Source organism: Triticum dicoccoides, chromosome 3A, assembly GCF_002162155.2.
Source record: "Triticum dicoccoides isolate Atlit2015 ecotype Zavitan chromosome 3A, WEW_v2.0, whole genome shotgun sequence".
Lineage (NCBI taxonomy): Eukaryota > Viridiplantae > Streptophyta > Magnoliopsida > Poales > Poaceae > Triticum > Triticum dicoccoides.
In genome coordinates, this window is record NC_041384.1 from 25,150,547 (window position 1) to 25,157,067 (window position 6,521).

General features: G+C 51.5%; 1 pseudogene; it reads left to right on the forward strand.

The window, feature by feature from the left end:
• The first annotated feature begins 5,473 nt into the window (after positions 1-5,473).
• LOC119273850 lies at positions 5,474-5,612 on the forward strand (annotated as a pseudogene).
• Positions 5,613-6,521: the final 909 nt, after the last annotated feature.

Below are 6,521 nucleotides of genomic sequence, written 5' to 3' on the forward strand. Positions count from 1 at the left end.
AGCCTACGGTCAGCGGCAAGCTCGGCTTCCTGCCCACGGCCATAACAGATGACTCGGACGAATTCACCATCCAGGATCACTGCAATGGCCTCCTCCTGCTTAATTAGCACCTAAAAGATTAACCCCGTGAGGCGTGCCACCTACGTGGTTAACCCTGTTAAACATGCTACATGTGTCGGGTTTAACTAGGTTGGACTCGTAGAGGTGTAGAGATATACATTGGTTGTTTAAGTTAGTTCTATCTCTTGTAACCGAATATATTCTTCTCTATCCCTTGTATCCCAAGTTTGTAATCTGAACAACCTGTACGCATGTATCAGAGATAAGCGTTGGCTATATAAACACGAACCCGTCGCCCTCGGTAGGGTACGATGTTTCCCTAAACTTTCCACGTGGTATACAGAGCTATCCTCTTCCACTACATCTAGTTCTCGATCTCCACCACCAAGCCACCATGTCCTCCTCGAGCGTTCCTCAAGGCACCCTGACCGGCCAGATCACCGAGAAGCTCACGAGCACGAACTACGTGCTCTGGCGTACTGTAACATCCCCAGCCTCACACCACAGTGATCACCCTCTGATTATGCCAAGTCACCATGATTAACTATGCTTGATCATCATTTGCATCATATCTCGTTTCCAATTCCAATGCAAATTGCAATTCAAATTTAAAGTGAAAAATAAAAGTTGTTCAAATTAGAAAATAAAATGTCCATTAAATATGAAATAATTCATAACTAATTATCTTTAGAAATAAAACATCACCTGAATTCATTATGTGACTTAAACAACATGAAATAGCACCAAAGCAGAATTTTAAAGTGCCAAATCATTTATTAAAAATTCAAATGAAATCATTTGATCACGAAACCTTGTTCTGGCAGTGTTAAATATTGCAAGTAATTTATTGAGCCAAGTCTCATATTTTACATAAGTGAATGGATGTCCTAACAATTTACAAATCAGAGAAGGAATAAAAGAAGCATAAAAAAACCCTAAACTACTAGTGAACTGGGCTCTATGTCAACAGTGGGAGCCCAGCCCACCTCGCCACCTCCTCCTTCCTACTGCTCACCAGGAGCGCCGTGGACGTGCACGCCCCGTCCATGGCTGCGGATGGCCACACGGCGACCATCCGGCGATGCCCCCTGAGAGGATAAAGCCCCCCCGACCCCGAGCCCCTCCTCTTTCCCGCTGTCGAACCCTAGCCGCCACCTTCTCCCTCTCGCAGCCTCCCTCTCTGTCTCGTTCGCCCGAGTGGGCTCGTCGCTGGCACATCGCCGTCGTCGCGGCCACTGGCTCCCCCGCGCCGTTACAAGCTGTCCAGGAGCACCGCGTCCTCTTCTACACCAACTGCAAGCACCGGGTCGAGCCGGAGCACCCTCGAGCCGTCTCCATCCGCCTTCTTCCCCGACTGCATCCGCCGGTCGACGCCGCTCGATCCGCGCCTCTCCAACGAGCTCCAGCCTCGTCGTGCCTTCTCCAAGCTCCGCTGTGAGCTCATTGTCGTTTTCCCTCTCAACCCATGCTCGATTTCTTTCCGTAGCGACGTCCCCATGAGTTGTCGCACCACCGTCCGCCATGGCCGATGAGGTCAAGCACGCAGGGCCTCTCTGGACCCGTCCGCGATGCATGTGTGCTCCAGGCACTCCGTTGAATCGATTGCACCACGCGGCTTGCTCGCGTGTGCTCTGCAGTGAAGCTTTCATCGAGCACCGCGTCGGCCGCCGCTAGTCGCCGCCGTAGTCCACACCTCTGGCCGCCCCGGGCAGTGCCCTCGCACGCGTGCGCCCGGGCCAAGCCCTGCCCGCACCGCACGCCTCTGGCCGCGATCGGCTGTGCCCGGCCACGTCGGTGCGTGCCCACCCACGCACGCCTTTGCCTGCTGCACCTGCTGCCCGTCGCAGCACGCCCGCGCGCACGCTGTCGTCGTGTCGTGGTCGTCGCCCTACCTCCCCGCTCGGCTCGCCTACTCGCCTCGCCGCTGCGCGTGCACGCCGCACTGGTCGCGCCCATGGCGCTTGACCTGCGCCTGACCGCTCCTCCTCTGCCTCCCCACTCGCGCTGCCTGCTCGCCTGTTGCTGCTTCGCGCCGTGGCCACTGCCGCTGTCGCACGCGCGCGCCCGCAGCCTCTCCTCTGCTTTGCTGCTGCTCGCTGCTGCAGCTCCTCTGCTGCTCGCCGCCGCTGCCTAGCGCCCGCATCGCGCCGCTACACTCTGCTGCTGATCCGCTACAGTAACATTCAGTTACTGTAGCGGTAGCTAGCTTTTGTGCTGCTACGCCGTTTAGCTATCTGAACAGCCCATAAACAATAGCTAATCAAGTGCTAAAATGAGTAAAAATAATATATGTAGGAAGTACACTTGACAAACTTCAGTTTACCCCACTGGCCCAAATTTATTTGATGCATGGATTAAATCCTACAAAAATCACAAAATGCAATATTCTCTTAGCCCTAGCATTGTGTGTGCGTGCAGTGTGGCCGCGTCCACTTCTGCTGCTACTGCGCTACAGTAACTGAATGTTACTGTAGGGTAGCTAGCTTTGTACTGCTGCTGCTTATTGACTAGCCCTTTTTGCATCAACAAAATGGACAGCAAATCACTTCGAAAATAAATAAAAATGATGAGAATAGTTTGTACACTTGACCAACTCCATTTCATCTCACTGGAACAAGTCTGTTAGGTGCATGGATTAATTGCTACAAAAATGACAAAAGTGAATCTTCTGTTAACAAAGAAAACTGAAGAAACAGATTACTAACTAGGCTAGTTTGGGGCTGTATTTGGACTAGCTAAGTGCACTGTTCATGCCATCAGATGGCATGTATTGATAGTAATCTTGGAGTAGAGTAAATCATCTATAGGAATCATCCCCAGTAGAGCTATGAATAACCCATTATAGCCCTCACAAATTGGCTAGTCAATAAACAGATTCTAAGACTTGGTAGAAATTCCGAAATTCTAGAAAACATTTTAAACTTTAGAAATTCATAGAAAATAAACCGTAGCTCGGATCGGAAAACTTTATATATGAAAGTTGCTCAGAACGACGAGACGAATCCGGATACGCAGCCCGTTCATCCGCTACAGACCCCTAACATATCAAACTCGCAACTTTCCCCCTCCGACTCCTCTGCTCGAAAACGCGAAACACCGGGGATACTTTCCCGGTTGATTCCTCCCTTCACCGGTATCACCTCATACCGCGTTAGGGCACCCCTAGCACCGATACTTGTCATGTCATGCATCGCTATGCATCTGTTTGCTTAAATATTTATTGTTTCTCCCCCCTCTTCTCTCGCTAGACACCGAGACCGACGCCGCTGCTACCCAGTACGACTACGGAGTTGACGACCCCTCTCTCTTGCCAGAGCAACCAGGCAAGCCCCCCCTTTGATCACCAGATATTGCCTACTCTTCTCTATACTGCTTGCATTAGAGTAGTGTAGCATGTTACTGCTTTCCGTTATTCCTATCCTGATGCATAGCCTATCCTTGCTACTACTGTTGTTACCATTACCTGCTATCCTACTGCTTAGTACAGGATGCTAGTGTTCCATCAGTGGCCCTACACTCTTGTCCGTCTGCCATGCTATACTACTGGGTCGTGATCACTTCGGGAGGTGATCACGGGCATATACTATATACTTTACGCAGTTACATTACCTATGGTACTGTTCGGAGTTGGGGGCTGAAGGGGCAGGTGGCTCCATCCCGATAGAGGTGGGCCTGGGTTCCCGACGGCCCCCGACTGTTACTTTGAGGCGGAGCGACAGGGCAGGTTGAGACCACCTAGGAAAGAGGTGGGCCTGGCCCTGGTCGGCGTTCGCAGATACTTAACACGTTTAACGAGATCTTAGTATTTGATCTGAGTCTGGCTACTGGCCTATACGCACTAACCATATGCGCGGGGACAGTTATGGGCACTCGACATCGTGGTATCAGCCGAAGCCTTCGTGACGTCAGCAACGGAGCGGCGCGCGCTGGATTGGACTGGAACGCCTACTAGGCTAGGTCTGCTTCCGGCCGCCCACGCAACGTGCAGGTGTGCTAAGGGCGATGGGCCCAGACCCCTGGGCGCTTAGGTTTAGACCGGCGTGCTGACCTCTCTGTTGGTCTAGGTGGGGCTGCGACGTGTTGATCTTCCGAGGCCGGGCATGACCCAGAAAAGTGTGTCCGGCCAAATGGGATCGATCGTGTTGGGTTATGTGGTGCATCCCTGCAGGGAAGTTAATCTATTCGAATAGCCATGATCTTCGGTAACAGGACGACTTGGAGTTGTACCTTGACCTTATGACAACTAGAACCGGATAATTAATAAAACACACCCTTCCAAGTGCCAGATACAACCGGTGATCGCTCTCTCACAGGGCGTCGAGGGGAGGATCATCGGTTAGGGTTATGCTATGCAATGCTACTTGGAGAACTTCAGTCTACTCTCTTCTACATGCTGCAAGACGGAGGCTGCCAGAAGCGTAGTCTTCGAAAGGACTAGCTATCCCCCTCTTATTCCGGCATTCTGCAGTTCAGTCCACATATGATAGCCTTATTCCAGTTGATACCAATGCATACATATGTAGTGTAGCTCCTTGCTTGCGAGTACTTTGGATGAGTACTCACGGTTGCTTTCTCCCTCTTTTCCACCTATCCCTTCTACCTGGTTGTCGCAACCAGATGTTGGAGCCCAGGAGCCAGACGCCACCTTTGACGACGACTCCTACTACACCGGAGGTGCCTACTACTATGTGTTGCCCGCTGACGACGACCAGGAATAGTTTAGGAGGATCCCAGGCAGGAGGCCTGTGCTTCTTTCGATATGTATCCCAGTTTGTGCTAGCCTTCTTAAGGAAAACTTGTTTAACTTATGTCTGTACTCAGATATTGTTGCTTCCGCTGACTCGTCTATGATCGAGCTCTTGTATTCGAGCCTTCGAGGCCCCTGGCTTGTAATATGATGCTTGTATGACTTATTTTATTTGTAGAGTTGTGTTGTGATATCTTCCCGTGAGTCCCTGATCTTGATCGTACACGTTTGCGTGTATGATTAGTGTACGGTCAAACCGGGGGCGTCACACGTACCCAGATCACGCCGCAACTCCGAGGCGCGGGGTTCTTCGGCTACGTCGATGGGTCCATGAAGGAACCTGCCTCGACCGTCATCACCAAGCTGGCAGATGGAAAGGAGGAGTCGTCGCCAAATCCCCTGCATTCAATCTGGATCAGGGAAGATCAGCAGGTATTAGGGTATCTGCTGAATAACTTGTCAAAGGAAGTGCTTGTCCAGGTTACGACCATCACCAATGCGCACAATCTCTAGACGGCGCTCACGCACATGTTCTCCTCGACCTCGATCTCCCGCATCAACAACATAGACATAGCACTTGCTAATGCGCAGAAGGGGCAGCAGTCCGTGGCGACGTACTTTGCCCAGATGCGCTCGCTGGCGGAAGAGCTGGCGGCGGCGCGAAAGCCCCTGGAGGATGATAAACTGATCTCTCACATCCTTGCGGGGCTTGACATGGAGTACCAGCCGCTGGTCTCAGCGCTGGATGCTCGCACCATCCCGGTCACGCTCGATGAGCTCTTTGCTCAGATGAGCAACTTCGACCAGAGGGTGGCGCTCTACCGCGGCAACGACAACGGCTTCAAGTCTTCGGCCAACGGTGTTTCACGTGGCCGTGGAGGTGGTGGCTCCTCCCGCTACCGTGGCCCTCCGCGCAAGGGGCAAAACAGCAACAACAACCCTCGCGCCAACAACAACAACACCAACAGCGGCAATGGCAGCGGCCGGCCCTCCTACAACAACACCAAGGGTCGCCGCAACAACAACTCCTCTGCTAGGTCTCGCCCCGGTGCTGACAAGTGTCAGATCTGCGGCAAGCTGGGGCACTCCGCGAAGGACTGCTGGTACCGTTTTGAGGATGACAATGACTCATCCCAAGACAAGAAAGTAGCCGGCGGTGCTGAAGGATCGTACGACATCGATACAAACTGGTACGTGGACAGTGGTGCTACCAACCACATCACGGGCGAACTGGAGAAAGTGACCATGAGGGAGAAGTACCGTGGCCCCGACCAAATCCATGCTGCCAATGGAGAAGGTATGAAAATCTGTCATATTGGTCACTCAACTGTTAAAACCCCTCACCAAAAACTTCATCTTAGAAAAATCTTGCATGTCCCTAAAGCCTCCATGAATCTTCCTTATTTTCATCGAATCACCCTTGATAATCATGTGTTTCTTGAGTTTCACCCCTTCTTCTTTTTCATCAAGGCTTAGGTCACAAAGAAAATCCTATATCGAGGTAGATGCGTTCGAGGGTTGTATCCGTTGATTCCTGAACTTAGGAGGCTCAATAAGCAAGCATGTGGTGTCACCAAGCTCTCATCCTCTCGGTGGCACCATCGTTTAGGGCATGCATCATTTTCTTTAGTTAAAAGATTGCTTAGGAAAAAATAAGCTCCCATATGTTGGAGAGCACAATTGTGAAACAATTTGTGATTCTTGTCAAAAGGCT